The sequence below is a fragment of the Eleutherodactylus coqui genome, chromosome 1 (genome assembly GCF_035609145.1).
Source record: "Eleutherodactylus coqui strain aEleCoq1 chromosome 1, aEleCoq1.hap1, whole genome shotgun sequence".
NCBI lineage: Eukaryota > Metazoa > Chordata > Amphibia > Anura > Eleutherodactylidae > Eleutherodactylus > Eleutherodactylus coqui.
The window spans coordinates 338,396,998-338,414,585 of NC_089837.1; the positions used below are offsets into that span (position 1 = coordinate 338,396,998).

General features: G+C 46.3%; 1 pseudogene; it reads left to right on the forward strand.

Annotated features, from left to right (window-relative positions):
- The first annotated feature begins 356 nt into the window (after positions 1 to 356).
- On the forward strand, positions 357 to 553 carry LOC136593923 (small nucleolar RNA U3; annotated as a pseudogene).
- The last annotated feature ends 17,035 nt before the right edge of the window (positions 554 to 17,588 follow it).

A 17,588-nucleotide genomic window follows, 5' to 3' on the forward strand; every position in this document is an offset into this window, starting at 1 on the left:
GCTTTCCATAGCGTTGCTATGGAAAGCGCAGCTGCGCCGTCGAAAAGCGGAGAATCACGGCGATCTTCTACTTGCGGGATTTAAATCGCAGCATCCTGCGAGTCTCCGCAGTGAGCCTATCTGTCGCTACGCCCGTGGACAGGCAGCCTTAGGGTATCCTTACTCATACACTTTACAATCTGCGACCCTCTGATGGGTAAGGTGGTTGGAGCAGCAGGTCCCGGGGGATTCCCATTGGCCGTTAGAAGTCATGTATGCAGATTAGGAGCAGAGAGCAGATTTGATGTAGCGTCATTATACAAGTCTAGAAGCTTCTATTTCCCCGTAGTCCCGGCTCTGAGCAGTCACCATGTATCAAAACTATACTTTCAGGAATCAAGTCTATAGTTTTCAACTTAAGAAGTGTGCTGGAAAGTGTCCCAAGTCACCAACCAAGAGGAGGCGCTGTAGTGAGCTCTCAGTTCTGCTTCGTTGCAGGTGCTGATTGCTGTTGATGACCGTTCTCCTTCTCTGTTACAGGGAAGGTGGAGGGGGAGATCACAAGCTGAGTGGTTGTTTTGTATCTTGTAGTTACATAAGAAATAAGGTAATGTGTGGCGCAAAGTGTTAAGGCAGCAGAAATGAAGTTTTAGAGCTAATGCCCACGGCCGGATTTCCGCTGCGTTACACCGCAACTATTAGGTTCTATCGAACCTAATAGCTGAATGTTCACACCGCGGAATTCCACAGCGTGAAATAAACTGCAGCATATCCTATTTGCCTCGGGAATATGTGCGTCCGGCTTCCTTTGTAGTTAATGGAAGCCGTCCGTCACGCTATTCTCCCGCTGTCAGTAGAGCGGAAGTATCGCATGAATACGCGACCCTGCCCAGCGCCGGTCACGTCATGCGCTGTACTGCGCATGCGCGTCAGGCGGGCTGTGCACAGCAGATCCGGGAGGTGAGTATGGGGTCTTTGGGGGGGCGTCATGGCTGCGATATTTCGCTGGCCAAGTCCGTCACGGCCGTGGGCACGAGCCCTTAAGTTCTCACTCATGACCTGAAGCATGCGGGTTCAATCCACGCATGGTTCAGGTAGCCGGCTCAAGGTTGACTCAGCCTTCGATCCTTCCGTGGTCAGTAAAATGAGTACTCAGCTTGGTGGGGGGTAATAAATAAAAATTACCTGAAAGCGCTGCGGAATACGTTGGCGCTATACATAAATGACAAGATTTATTTCTTTTTATTTTTTTATGTTCTTGCAGTTCTGCTGTACCATCTAGTTTAGGGTATCTGTGCAATTGTGTGGCTAGATTCTGCACCTTCAAAATAGCTTCAAGGAGAAGACTCACTTTGCCATAAGGTGACTGCAAATATCTTAACCCCTTAACGACCAGCCCATAGTCTTTTTACGCTTTGCCCAAGTGGGCTTTATTCTCTGAGGACGTAAAAACATGCGTCCTACAGAGAATAAAGCCCCGTGGGCTATGGACGTGACAGCTCCATGCTGTCGGTGCCCACAGGTAGCAGACAGCATGGAGCTGTCATCCCGGGCTGCGGGACCCACAATAAAGTGTAAATAAAGTTAAATATTTAGCTGCCCAGCTGAAAGTACGTACCTGGCTTCCCCGATGTCTGCCGCAGGTAAAAGGGTCCTCCGGAACCCGGCGCGGCTCTTCTGCGCATGCGCGCAAGACGAACGACGTCACGCGCGTACGCAGAAGAATGGGAACCCCGGGGAGTTTAAAATCTCCTGGTTCCCGGCTCCTGAAGGTAGCCGGGAACCAGGAGATGTCCCCGGGGACCGCGGCGAGCAGTCCCCTGACCCGCGATCGCCGCTATCCACTGGAAAAAGTTTTAAAAAAAGTAAAAATCAGCTTAATTTCACCTCCCCTCATGGATCCGATCCATGAGGGGAGGTGAAAATACTCACCCCCGGTCCTCAGCGGCGCGCCGGTCTTCCGGGACCTTCTGCGCATGCGCGCCTGATGATTGACATTGGGGAGCGTGCACAGAGGGGCTCAGAACCCGGGAAATCTAAAATACCTCTGCTCCTGACTGCCATGTGTAGCCCGGAGCAGAGGGATGTCCCTGCAGAGATGATCACTGTTATCCAATGGATAGCAGTGATCATTAAAAGTAAAAAAAAGTGTAAAAAAGTAATAAAAATAAAGTTTAAAACGCTTACATTTCATCTCCCCTCACGGATCATATCCGTGAGGGAGAATGAAATTACGTACCTAAGGCCCGCGGATTTATCCGCAGAGCTTACCCCAGCTTCTGCGCACGCGCCCGTCGCCAAAGCGGCAGACGCATGCGCAAAAGCCGTGGATTGCCAGGATAACTTAAAATCTCCCTGCTCTTGGCTACAAAACTGAGCCAGGGGCCTGTAGATTTCACAGGGGGCCGCAGTGAGCGGTTCCTGGTCACGTGTTCGCCGTTATCCAATGGATAATGGCGATCACGTAAAAGTTAAAAAAAAAAAAGTTCGTTTCATCTCCCCTCACCGATCCGATCGGTGAGAGATGAAACTTTTTACCGGAGGCCTCCGTATTTGCACCCTGGCGCGATCTTCCTCCGTGAACTTTCCCGGATTCTGCACATGCGACCGCCGGCAAAACAACGGACACATGCGCAGGAGTCGGGGAGCCCAGGAAACTTAAAATCTCATTACTCCCAGCAACCAACGGTCGCCGAGAGCCCGGAGCAGTGACGGGTGGCCTCGTTGAGCGGTCCCCGGTTACGTGATAAAAAGGTAGCGATTTACCTTAGGTCGGTCTCACATGACCGGATAGGAATTACGGATTCCGCATGCGTTTCATTAGCGGTAATACGCAGATCAATCGCATTGGATTACACAATTCCGCTCACATTAGTGGGCTGGAATTTCATAATCCACTCGCAGAAAAGAGAACGCAGCAGGTTCTATTTTACTGCGGATATCCGCAACATAGAGCCCATTGTGCTCCATGGTCGCGGATATACCTGCAGCCCATACACAACTACGTTGTATACAGGCTGCGGGTACCCGCGTCATCGCTAAGCGACGGTGCGGGAAATACAAACAAAAAAAAAGTACTGCGCATGACCGCCTGTGTGAGTAGGCAGTTATGCGCAGTACATTACGTGGCCGTACGCAGGGTCACAGCCGGGCTCACAGCCAAGATCCGTTGTGGCCTCCGCAAGCAGATGCCGCCTACGGCTGCGTGAGCCCGGCGTTATTCAGATCGCTACCTGTAATACGCAATTTACAAGAAGCCCCGGGAACGCTCGCCTTCATGCAGTTCCAGGAGCAGCTTGTTGAGCTCCTTCTCTGTGAGACTACCGCACCGCAGCAAGATTACAAAGCCTCACAGAGCACCACTTTTTACACCCCATACCCGCCGCTGAGGTCACGAAATACCCCCAAGCGAGAGAGGAGGGGGAATACCCGGTTTTCTTGCCCCATGTACCCATCCCAACCAGCCTCCGTAATTACCCCTGTCTTCGGACATAAAATGCGGTTTATATTATTACTTTTATCTAATATTTAGAGAATGCCAAAAAATGGGGATGGCGGGGGGGATTATTTTTTAGGAAGTCAATTTTTTTTCCGTATAAGTGGGCAATGGGGCCTTGAATTTATTCAGTTGTACCCTGATTTCCAGCGGGCATTCCCTCCATTATGGGCCTAGCCATGTGTCCTGTAAGTAGTTTAGGGCCACAATGGGTATGTCTCTGAACACGGGACAAACGGGGGTATCCATTTTGGGGTGAACGTCTTCATTCCTATGTGTGCTGTAAAAAAAAACCAGTTTTTAAATTGACAAAATTGCCAAAAAAATGAAAATCGGAATTTTTTCCTTCTGCTTTGCTTAGATTTAGTCAAATACTGTGGGGTCAAAATACGCAGTACACCCCTAGATGAATTTGTTAAGGGTTTAGTTTTCAAAATGGGGTCATTTGTGGGGGTTCCTTATCGTTTTGGCCGCTTAATGTCTCTACAAGTGGGCAAGGGGGCCTGGAATTTATTCAGTTGTACCCTGAAATCCAACGGGTGCTCCTTCCATTATAGGCCTAGCCATGTTTCCTTTAAGTAGATTAGGGCCACAATGGGTATGTCTCTGAACACGGGACAAACAGGGGTATCCATTTTGGGGTGAACGTCTTCATTCCTATGTGTGCTGTACAAAAAAAACTGTTTTTAAATTGACAAAATTGCCAAAAAAATGAAAATCGTAATTTTTTCCTTCTGCTTGGCTTAGATTCATTCAAAAACTGTGAAGTCAAAAAAGTCATCGTACCCCTAGATAAATTCGTTAAAGGGTCTACTTTTCAAAATGGGGTCACTTGTGGGGGTTCTCCATCGTTTTGGTCACCCAATGGCTCTACAAGTGGGCAATGGGGCCTAAGTCTCCTTCAAGCAAAATTTCTGTTCTGAAAGCCACCGGTTGCTCCTTTCATTTTGGGCCCCATTGTGCATACTGACGTAATACTAGGGCCACAATGGGTATGTTTCTGAGCACGGGACAAACAGGGGTATCCATTCTGGGGTGCAAATCCTAATTTTCATGTGTACTATAGAAAAAAGTTCTGTCTTTAAAATGACATATTTGCAAAAATATGAAATTTTAGTTTTTCTCTTCTAAATTGCATTGACTCCTGAAAAAAACTGTGGGGTTAAAATACTCCTGACACCCCTCAGTGAATACGTTAAAGGGTGTAGTTTTTAAAATGGGGTCACTTGTGGGGGTATCTATCAATTTCACTCCTATGAGCCTTTGGAATCTTGGCTTGGTGTAGGAAAACAAAGTGTTCCTCAAAAAGCTGAAAAGTAATGTTAAATTTGTACGTCTCCTAAATGGTAAAAAAAAAACGAAAGTTTTTCCAATGTGCGCCCAAAATAAAGTAAATGGATGAAAATATTTATCTTAGCAAAATTTTCTATATTATGTTTGCACATATTTGAGATATTGCAGTTGGAAATGTGAAAAAATGACGATTTTTTTCTAAATTTTCCAAATTTTCGCGCTTTTAATAAATAAACACAAATTCTATCGGTCTTTTTTTTCCGCCTAAATGAAGTACAACATGTGGCAAAAAAACAATGTCAGTATCGCTTGGATATGTAAAACCTTTCTGGTGTTTTTCCATGTTAAAGTGGCACGTGTCAGATTTGCAAAATTTGGCCTGGTCATTAAGGCGCAAACAGGCTTGGTCACTAAGGGGTTAAGATTTCCATATTTCTGTAAAGAGATTGAAAATATATGATGTGTTTCTCTGCAGGCATCTCTCCTGATGGCACAAATTCCCAGGGGCAAACGCCTTTGTTTGTGGCGGCATTGCTTGGGCTGCGAAAAATAGTTGAATTGTTGTTGAAATTTAGATCCAACCCCAACCAGTAAGTATACAGTAAAATAGATTATTCTGGTTGTAGAGATATACATATAGCATAGATCTGAGCTATGCTACAGTTACATTAACCTTCTATTTATTGGGCGACCTCATCCATGTGAACATCACGGGGGGATCTTCATTAGACAACCCCTTTTAGCATTATTATTTCATCTATATATATAGTGTAAGGACTAGGCTGCTCACAAACAAATATGGGACCGAAGGTAGAGCCACAACCTGATCCCATTCCGGGGATGTACACAAATAATAAGTAAATGAACCCTTTACTTTTTATATAAATTGGCATCATTTCCTAAACCTTCAAACAGATCTATCCACTCATGTGTTCAATATAAAGTCTATAAGCCCAGGTTTTGCATCTATATCTGATATTTAGTGCATATCCGGTGGAAGCAGATCTGCAATAAAATCCGCTGTGAATTTGCAGTATATTTGCTGTGGGTATTCCCCATCAGATATGTGCCGTGTGAAGGTGGTCTTGGGGTAATGCTACACATGGCAGATTTGTGAACATTTCTCTTTCTGTTCCATACATCTGAATAGAATTTGTAAAAACATAAGCAAATGTATGGAACAGATATATTTATTTACAGAAATATCTGCCACAGATTTGCCACATATGAATGGAACTGCAACATCCCAATATTCTCATACAATATACACATGGCTGTATTCCAGCTCTTCTTTGTATGGTGCCGTAATAGGGCTGCCATAGAGGTGCACGGACCCTCTACTGTCCTGTTTGCTTCCAGTTTCATATGTATGCTTACCGAGGATTCTGTGGCATGTTCCATCAGATCCATATGGAAGGATCAATGTTCCCCCATAAGTATTGCTTCTAGAGGAGAGAATCAGTATACACATGAATTCCACAAGGAGCTTGTATGGCTGTGTGCTAACAAACCGTACAGACTGTGCTTAATGCTCTGACATTCTTACTGGCCCTCAGGGTATTTTCACTTATAGCGAGAATGCTTCTGATTCTCCACAGCGCAATTTGCTGCGGGAAGTCAACAGCATTTTACGGTGCCAGTATGTGGATTGGATTGTAAGAATTCTCATCCGCATGCTGCGGTAAAAGTCTGTAGCGGAAATTGGTTTGACTTTAAATCCACACCGTATCATTTCATGCCGCTTATTTTACCCTTTGCACTCCAAAACTGAAATCTACGGCAAAATGGCAGCGTTTCTACAAATGACATCTGCCCAATGTGTGTACTTCTTGCCATTGTGGATTCTCTAATGTAGAAAGTCTGCAGCAGGTTTGTCTCGTGTGTCCGTACTTTAACAATGGTCTAATGGGAGATCGAAAAGTTTGCCTTGGCCCCCCTGCAGCCTAGTCCAACATTCACGGAGGGCTTCTTCACATGAGCGTGATTTCTGCGGCCATGATTTCAATAGTTTCGTTTTCATCAGCGGCATTCTCTCCCATTAATAGGACGGGTGAGAAAAGATAGGACTTGCCCTATCTTTCCTGCATGTAGTATTAACCCCTTGAGGACATGGCCTATTTTGGGCTTAAGGACGCAACGATTTTTGGCAGATTTTTATCTCCACTTTTCAAAAACCATAACTTTTTTATTTTTCAGTCGACATGGCCGTATAAGGGCTTGTAGTTTTTATTGGTGACATTTTTGGGTATATAGACTATATTGTAAAACTTTTATGCATTTTTTTATGATAGCAGGGTGAAAAAACACATCAGTTCTGCCATAGATTTTTTTACAGCGTTAATCATGCAGCATACATTAAAAAGAATACACTTTTTTTGTGGGTCGGTACGATTACAACGATACCAAAATTCTTATTTTTTTTGGAGGTTTTTCCACTTTTCCGCAATAAAAACCCTTTTTTTGGAAATCTTTTTTTCTAAATCGCTGCATTTAAAGTCCTGTAACTTTTTTATTTTTCTGTAGCTGGAGCTCTGTGGGGGCTTGTTTTTTGCGAGTCAAGCTGTAATTTTTATTGGTACCATTTTTGGGTACATATGTTTTTTTTTAAATTAATTTTATTGCGTTTTTTGGGAGGCAAAATGCTAAAAATTTGCTTTTTGCCTCAGTTTTTTAGGTTTTTATTTACGCTTTTTGCCGTGCAGTATAAAAAGCACATTCAACTTATTTTATACGACGATACCAAATATGTGCGATTTTATTTAAAAAAAGATGTTATGCTGTGAAAAAAAGCACAAAAAAGGGTGGTTTTTATTTTTATTTTGACATTTTTACTGATTTTATGTGCCTGTGGGGGACTTGCACCATACCAGCTCTGATCGCTATAATAAGGCATTGCAGGACTTCTGTTCTGCAATGCCTTATCGCTTGTTACAGCGATCACAGGCACTGGCAATACAGGACGCCGGTATGTGGCATCCTGTTGCCATGGTAACCTGTCTGGCTCTCCACGATTATATTGTGAAAGTCCGATGACGGTGACCCTTGTCATGCCGCGATCTATATAGAAGGGGTTAACAAGCGGGGGTCGCTGCTCTGATGCAGCCACGCTGTTGCAGGGGGAGCCCAGCTATCAGTGACAGCTGGCCCTGCTGCCAGATAGCGCAAAATCTCTTATGATCTCACACTATCCCTAGGGCGTAACTGTACGCCCTGTTGTGCTCAATACCCCTCTGCTAAGTTTGAAAAGTCCAAGAAGAAAAAAAAAAGTTTCTGCACAACTATGCTCCGTAGCCTGCCAGCGTAGTTGCGCATACGGCCGTCTTATTTTGCCCTGATTCTTATCAATGCTTAGTAGAGATCACAGTAAAGGGTAGTCTATAGTGTGATCTTTCCCTGAGGGCCATTTATACGGGCCGATTATCGCTTAAAACCCGTTCACAAATATGAGCGATAATTGTACGCGTAAATGCCAAAAAATCATTTACCGTTCGCTCACTCTTCGTTATCGTTGACTTCCATTCAGTATAAAAATCATTGCTGGATCGCGGGCTTCACGCTGATCGTAAAAAGCCAGTGAGAATCCTACGATCCAGCAGGGATTTCTGCCTGTCTACAAGCTCTGCACGAGCGCTAACAACCCTACTGGTGACGCCCGCGCCTGTGCAGTCCTTGATACGACTGTCGGCTCGTCTAAATGGGGCATTAGCCTTGTTCACTGGGGCTGCGTTACTACAGCTTTCTAAGTGTACAAGTACAAAAGGCAATCAGATGTCCATATCTCCTCTGTTGTATGTTTGCAGCCGATGCTTTGATTGGAGCACGCCGGTCCATGCTGCAGCATTTTCTTGTGACCAGTTGATTATGAGTAGGATCATTGATGCAGGAGGGGACTTGCGACTTCATGATCAGAAATCAAAACAACCCTATGACTGGGCGCTCTTGGCTGGAAAAGATGAAAGTGCTCAGGTTAGTCAAATGAATGGTTTGGCATTGTAGGGACTGTACATATAGTACATCTCATTGTATTTGCCACTCAGCTCCGAAATATCATATGGGTGCTTTGGGTTGCCATCCTAACTGCCCATATAATAATCCACAGCACTGGTGAAGCATTCAGTTGCCAATCATAGTCGGTGGGTGTTTACACAGGCGATTATCATGCACGATTTCTGTGCATTGCAAGATGAACAGAAATTGTGCACAAAAAGAACCCATTATTTTATATTTATATCTCAGCATGTCCTTTTTTTGAGCGACTCTGTTCAAGAATCACCAATTATTCCCTATGGGAGCAAGAAAAAAACTGCATCATGCTTGCATGAAACTCACATTTACATACAAGTGTGATTTTTCTATTTTTACTATTGGATCAACATTTGATTTTTACACAAGTGCAGTGCTGCATTTTTTATTGCAAATCACATTGCACTTGCATAAAAAATAGCGGGTTTACAAGTGAGATCAGTCCGGGTTTCTTGGATCTATATCACACTTGCTCACTCAGTTAAAGAGGAGCAAGTACTCCTGTACAGCCATCCCTCTCTAACTCACTGAGACAAAGCAGGGACATAGTAAGAATTGATAGTGAAGTAGGAACTGCATGGCTACGCTGCCATTTAGCATAGGAGGAACACTGCTCTGTACCCTCACGAAGTTATGGTGGCCCCTCTACACTCCCATACATTTATGGTGGCCCCTCTACACTCTCATGCAGTTATAGTGGCCCCTCTAAACTCTCATAGTTATAGTGGCCCCTCTGCACTCCCATACAATTATAGTGGCCCCTCTACACTCCCATACAGTTATAGCGGCCCCTCTACACTCTCATACAGTTATAGTGGCCCCTCTTCACTCTCATACAGTTATAGTGGCCCCTCTTCACTCTCATACAGTTATAGCGGCCCCTCTACACTCTCATAGTTATAGTGGCCCCTCTACACTCTCATACAGTTATAGTGGCCGCACTACACTCTCATACAGTTATAGTGGCTGCACTACACGCTCATACAGTTAATAGTGGCCCTTCTACACTCTCATACAGTTATAGTGGCCCTTCTACACGCTAATACAGTTATAGTGGCCAGTCTACACTTATTGCATCACCAAGCACGAACTTGCGATTTTTGTGCGATGCGTTTTTAACATTAGAAACTCCTATTGTCTATCTGGAAAAATTTGTGAGAAAATCACAAGCAGTGCAATGTTTATGCAAGAAAAAGCATCGCTGATGTTCAAGACATTTCATGAAGACAATTGTGATTTTGCTACAATTTTCTCTCTGCAAAAATCGTGATCGTCTGTGTGAAGGCACCCTAAGATGTTTACATATCTCAAACAGCCCTTGCTCAAAGAAAGTTGTCTAATAGAGCATATGGAAAGACGTTTAAGGCCTCTTTCACATGGGCGACAGTGATATCGCCGCAAGAAAATCAAAGCGAAATCGTGATTTTGTAGTGTTCTTTAGTCAGTGTTTTCAAGGGGGTGAAATTCAAGTCCTACCATGAGCTCCGCCGCACGTCTCCTCCAGCAGTTCCGCGGCACTTGTTTGTAGTCTTCAGCCAGTACTTCCTGGTGAGGGGCTCAAAATCCCTGATTGGTTCTCGAGCGCTGCAGCTCAGCCAATCACTACAATAGCTGTGATTGGTTCACCGAGTGCTGCAGTGATTGGCTGAGCCGTGACGCTTGAGAACCAATCAGAGCCAGCGCTTTCTGGAGGCGGGATTTTTGAACCCCCTCACCAGGAAGCGCTGACTGAAGACTGTAGTCAAGTGGGTCAGAGTTTTGGGAGGAGAAGTGCGGCGCAGTGGACAGCGCCTGTTAGGTGATGTATTGTTTTGTTTTTTTTAATGCACCTAGGGCTTATTTTAGGGACCAACAGTAGGACTTACTACTGTAAAAGTTGTATGGCACTGCGTGCTTAGCAACACAAAGGAAGGCTTTATTTGAAATAATGGGCTACAAAACATCGCAAATTGCGGCTGTGTTGAGCATGCTGCAATTTCTTTTTCTCGCAGTGTAGCAGGCTACAAAACATTGCTAATATGAAGGAACCCATTGGAAAGCAGGGGCTTCACATACATGTGATTTGTAGCCTTGTCGCATCGCGAGAAAATTGCACGATTTTGTCACCTGTGTGAAAGTGCCCTAAGGGTGGAGCAATCCCATCAATGTTTCTTGCGGTTTTCTCAAGAACTTGTGCTTCTAGGTCAGGGGTGGGCAATTAATTTTCCCATGGGGCCACATGAGAAATTGGAATGGTTTTAGAGGGCCAGACCAACATACGAAGGCTCCATGCACATTGCCTTAATGGGGCCGTATTCCAGCCGCCCGATTTGGACAGCCATCGGTTGTAACACCTACCAATTTGTTCCATTTTAGTCCTAGCTTGTCCATGGATGCATTTACCTCTGTAAACAAATCACTCCCCGTTGTAGTATCTTTCATTGATCGCATAGCTGCCAGCTCTTCCATCATCTCAAAGTTTTTTGTTATCCCACGTACAAAACTAAGTAACTGGGCTGTATCTCGGATATCACAGCTCTCGTCCAGAGCCAAGGAAAAAAAGGTAAAATCATCCGCTTTCTTTTGCAGCTGAAGCTCCAAATTCCCCGCTATGTCTTCGACCCGTCTCGTTATAGTTCGCCTGGAGAGGGGCACATTTGCGAATGCTTCTTTTTTCTCAGGACAAATTAGCGCTGCAGAGTCCACCAAACATTCTTTGACAAACTCCCCATCAGAGAATGGCTTACTGTTTCTTGCAATTTTGTAGGATACTACAAAGCAGGTCTTTACGGCTGCATCCCTGGATGAGTGAAGCTTTTTAAAAAATCCTTGCTGACTTTGCAGTTTTGCTAGCAAATCTTCAGATACCCGTGCCCACTCTGCCTCCGTCAAGTTCTTGTATTTCTCTCCGTGTTTAGTCTCATAATGGCGATGCAAATTGTAATCTTTAAATACAGCTATCTGCTCTCCACAAACTAAACACACAGCTTTACCTTTGGTTTCAGTAAATAGATATTTAGAAGTCCATTCTTTGTTAAAAACTCGGCATTCTGCATCAGTTTTTCTTTTTTTAATGTTAGCCGCCATATTTAAGGGTTAACAGCTAACCTCGGAAAATAGATTTTTTTAATACACAGTAGTATGCTCCTAGGAGAGGGCACAGAGAGCTGCCCCAAGAAGAGAGATTAAAAAGTGAATATTATTAGTATTATTATTCTAATTACAATGCAAAGGGAAAAGTCCTGACACTTACCAATGACGAGCGTGGAACGATTGTCCTGGCACTCCCCAAGGTCCGCAACGAGCATCCTGGCACTCAGAAGTTACAGTGGCATCACTTACTCAGCATCGGGAAGCAGTGAAACTACAAACTCCGAAGCCTTGTCCATTTTGTTAACTTATGTGCTGTTTAATAAAGTTATTCAAGCCTACGTCATTGGTAGAGGTGCTTGAATAAGTAAGGCCTGAATAACTATTAGCACAGCACAGAAGTGAACAAAATGGACAAGGCTTCGGAGTGCATAGTTTCGCTGCTTCCCGTTGCTGACACCGGACTCTTTGCGGGCCGGTCCGAGCTATTCAGCGGGCCGGATGTGGCCCGCGGGCCGTGCTTTGCCCAGGTCTGTTCTAGGTGTTTGTACCAGGATTGTAATGGGGCAACAAATAAGCCATAAACTGCAGACATTGCAAATAACTGTTCTATTTGTGAATGTGTAAATGTATGATACTTCTCTTTTTTTTTACTTCAGATGATTGAATTTATTGATCGCTGTACTATTCGCATGCAAGCTTTAATTCACTTTTATCCTTTGAAGCCCATGGACATTGATTCATCGCAAGACCTTACTAATAGAGCATCATTTCTTAAGCTGTTTTCACCAAGGTATACCTACCTTATGGTTTTATGTTTAAGCCTATCCACACATTGAGGATATCTCGCATTCTGGCCACAGCAGGGTTTTAACAGAGATGTTACACTTTAATGAAATGTGATTGTTCTGAGTGAGAGAAACCAAGTAATCTTGTAGATATACCTTTTAATGGCTAACAAAAATACCTGATGTTATAGTGAGCTATCAGATCTTCTGTGGACCCTTCATCTGGTCCATAGAAGATCCGAAAGCTCACTATAACATCATGCATCGTACTATGTAATGCACGGAGATTCCGCCTGGCGATCATGTGACCGCCGGTTGTCCCCTGACCCCAGCTGATACATGATCGCCGGGCCGGGAGGCTGAAGGGAGATTGTGGAAGTATTACTTCCGCATTCCGTCCGGCGATCATGTGACTGCTGTGTGCCACCTGACCCCCGCTGTCACGTGGTCGCCGAGCCGGGAGGCTGAAGGGAGAATGCGGAAGTTATACTGTGACCGCCTGCACCCTCCTGAACTCTTTCAGATCAGGAGGGTGAAGGAAGAATTAATTTTTTCTTATCCATTCTCCCCAGCTCCAATTTATTTGGAGCTGGGGAGAATGGATGAGAAAAAATAAATGGATTGGAAACGGTTAATGCACCTCTTCCCCAGCGGTCCCCCCAGCAGTAATAATGCATCCACCCCCAGCGGTCCCCCCAGCAGTAATAATGCACCCCCCCCCCCCACTAGATTGGCAATCAATGTTAGACGGAAGTTTACATAGTTTTCCGCAGTACATATTTGGAGCAGTTTAAGAGAAAAAAAAGTTATCCCCCTCTGCTAGAGGTCCCCTACCTTTTTGTACTTTGAGACATGTATGGAAAACCAAGAAATCACAAATTTGCTAACACTTTCTGATCTATCTATTTTAGTGTGAAATGTAACACTAGTATTCTACACTGGGGCTGTTCGATCATGTCTGCAATAATGTTAGCTCCATCACATTAGAGCTGTTTAAGATGATGTAAGTAGTAATGTATTTGGGGCCATGTGTTGGAGCAGGCTATCAGTCGCCCTACAAGATGTAAATAGTCAGCATTTGTGACATGAAAACAGAATTTAGTTTTCTGCGTCATTGGGGGGAAGCAAGACCTTCCATATAGATCTTGCCACTAGAAGGTGAAACTAAGCAAAGAGAGTACTGCCCTTTTACACGAGACATTCTCGTTTGCTGGCATCAGCACGAGCTCATTCACGCTCGAGCAGTGTATTTGGACTGCACGATTCTCGATGAGAATATCATTTGTATGTGAAACACTAAATGGTCAGTATTTAAACTGCCCTACAAGTGATCGAGCCAGCGCAGATTTTTATACCACCTGAAATTGAACAATGAGCGAGGACCTCACGATTCTCATTCGTCATTCCGTCATCAAAAAGGAACCATTATCAACAGTTTAGCTCGTAAGAATGATTTTGTAATCATAATCATTCGGTCTAAATGCAGCATTCATCTCTCCTACCAGCTATACCCCTCCTGCAGACACTGAACTAAATCAGTTTTAGCTTAGTGCCCCTAGGAGGCAGACCTTCTGCTTTGCAGGTCTTCTCCGCTTTTGTTATTTTAGCTTATTTTTGCTTTTTTACCTCTAGCTGGGATTCAGGGATGAGTCAACTTCCCTGCTTACTCGCAAGTGGAGGGGGCGAACAGTGCTGCATCTGACACACTGTTGCTCCCTCCCCAAGAAGACAAAGTAGAATAGCTCAGCTATAACTACCCTGCTTCCTGTCAGCCTTTCAGTCACCTGAATTTCCTGCCTGCTCACCCTAATTCCAGCAATCTCTCACCCCTAGTGATAGTCGCTTAAGTGGTGACCCTGTTGGTGCCCTAGAGAAGCCGAAGCAAAAAGGATGAATATGGGGTGAGTATTCTGGACTTGGTATTTTGTCCCATCCCACCTTTTCATTACCCCTCTCCTAGCCCACCATGTATTCTAGGGAATCTTAGGCCCTATTACTCCTCCCCTACTTCTGTTGGCATCACGGCCACCCTCCTTTCAGGTGTCCCAAACAGTCCCTTTGCAGAACTAGAAATCCATCTTTTGTTACCTCTTGACACTTTCTGTCGTTCCCTTCTTCATGGTAATCTGCTGCTTGGGAATTGCTCTCTTTGTCTCCTCAGGCTCTGCCAGCATTGTGATTCCCCATCGCCGCATGGTCCCCTAATCTAGACCCAGGCTTTTCGGGCCTAGTAGGCCGATATTAGGAGCTGGCACTTCCCAGCAGGCGAGACTGGATGTGGTGAGAGCACATGTCCAGCTTGGCTTCCCTGTTCCTGGAATCCTGCAGCACTTGGAAACCCTTCTCCTGCTTCGCACCAGATAGATCAGTGGTGGCGAACTTGCGGCATGCGTGCCAAAGGCGGCACGCAAAGCCTTTCCTGCTGGCACGCGTTGCCGCCGGCTGCTCACCACATTAGTAAATACCAGCAGGGGCCGCAGCTGCCCTGCTGGCATTCACTCACTGCGCTGCTAGCACCGCTGATCCTGGCCACACTGTGACGTCAGTGTGCAGCCAGGATCCTCCTCCCCTCCCCTGATGTCTCATTTTAGGTTCCGCGAGAGCAGGGGAGGAGGCATCCAGTAGCACACTGACGCCACAGTGTGTGGCAGGATGCATATTAACTTTTTCCACACCACTTCTGCCCTATTCAGCAATTCCAGCAACCAGATTGGTTGTTTGGGTTGGGTGATTCAGCAAACAACCAATCAGGTTGCTGGAACTGCTAAATAGCGCAGAAGTGATGTGGAAAAAGATAACTTGCTACCGGATCAGCGCAGATCAGCAACGCCCGGTAAAGGAGGGGCAGAACTTCCGTGAGGAGGAGGGGGTAAGTGTGTGGGTCTCGGGTTAGGAGGGAGGGGGTGTCACTATCATAGTGGGGGCCGCTGGGGGGTGTCACTGTCATAGTGGGAGCCGCTGGTGGGGTCACTATCATGCTGGGGGCCGCTGGGGGGTGTCACTATCTGCTGGGAGGGGGGTCACTATTACCGCGGTGGCCGCTGTGTGTGTGTGTGTGTGGGGGGGGGGTTACTATTAATACTGGGGCCGCTGGGGGGTGTCAATATTACCACTGGGGGGGGGGGGGGTCACTAGTATCACTGTGGCCACTGGGGGGGGGGGGGGGGAACTATCACCGCTGTGGCCGCTGTGGGATGTCACTATTACCGCTGGGGCTGCTATGGGATGTCACTGTTACCGCTGGGGATTCTGTGGGATGTCACTATCACTGCTGGGGCCGCTGTGGTATGTCACTATTACCGCAGGGGACGCTGTGTGTCTGTGGGGTCACTATTACCGCTGTGGGGGGGTCACTATTAATGCTGGGGGGGTGTCAATATTACCGCTATGGGGGAAGGTCAATATTACTGCTGGGGGGGGGTCACTAGTATCACTGTGGCCACTGGGGGGGGGGGCACTATTACCGCTGTGGCCGCTGTGGGATGTCACTATTACCGCTTGGGCCGCTATGGGATATCACTATTACCGCTGGGGATGCTATGGGATGTCACTATTACCGCTGGGGCGGCTATGGAATGTCACTATTATTGCTGTGGCCACTGTGGGATGTCATTATTACTTCTGGGGCTGCTATGGGATATCACTATTACCACTGGGGGTTCTGTGGGATGTCACTATTACCACTGAAGGTTCGGCGGGATGTCACTATCACTGCTGGGGACGCTATTGGATATCACTTTTACCGCTGGAGCCGCTATGGGATGTCACTATTAGCGCTGTGGCCGCTATGGGATGTCACTATTACCGCTGTGGCCAGTGTGGGATGGCACTATTACCGCTGGTGCCGCTATGGGATGTCACTATTACCGCTGGGGGTTCTGTGGGATGTCACTATTACCGCTGGGGGTGATGCGGGATATCACTATCACCGCTGGGGCTGCTATGCGATGTCACTATCACCGCTGTGGCCGCTGTGGGATGTCACTATTACCACTGGGGGTTCGGCGGCATGTCACTATCACCGCTGGGGCCGCTATGGGATGTCACTATTAGCGCTGTGGCCGCTATGGGATGTCACTATTACCGCTGTGGCCACTGTTGTATGTCACTATTACCGCTGGTGCCGCTATGGGATATCACTATTACCGCTGGGGGTTCTGTGGGATGTCACTATTATCACTGGGGGTTATGCGGGATATCACTATTACCGCTGGGGCCGCTATGGGATGTCACTATTACTGATGTGGCCGCTGTGGGATGTCAGTATTACCGCTGGTGCCGCTATGGGATATCACGATTACCGCTGGCCGCTGTGGGATGTCACTATTACTGCTGGGGGTTCTGCGGCATGTCACTATTACTGCTGGGGCCGCTATGGGGTGTCACTATTACCGCTGGGGCCGCTGTGGGATGTCACTATTATCGCTGGGGCCACTGGGGGATGTCACTATTACTGCTGGGGCCACTGGGGGATGTCACTATTACCGCTGTGGGATGTCACTATGACCGCTGGGGCCACTGTAGGATGTCACTATTACCGCTGGGGCCGCCGTGGCGTGTTACTATTACTGCTGGGGGTTCTGTAGCATGTCACTATTGTCCAGGCTGGCATCCTGCGTACGCCCTCATCTGTTTTCGAAGGGGCAGTTTTCTTTGCAGCTTCGAGCCTCTCGGGAGCTCACCGCTTTCAATTACAATTATTTTCCTCACCAGAGGGATTCCTTGTTTTCATTTCGTATGCTCCAGGACGGAGTCTTCAAGACTCTTTCTTCGTGACCCTTTCTCCAGCACCTTCTCCCCACTTTCCCATCTCGTCTCCTAATAACTCGCTCTCCTCTTCTGGGAGTGGTAACGCCTGGATGGAACATTAGGATAAACACTTGCAGCATCCTTAGCCTCGTTTCTTCTCTGGCACTGGTCACTTTCCATTGAGCTATTGC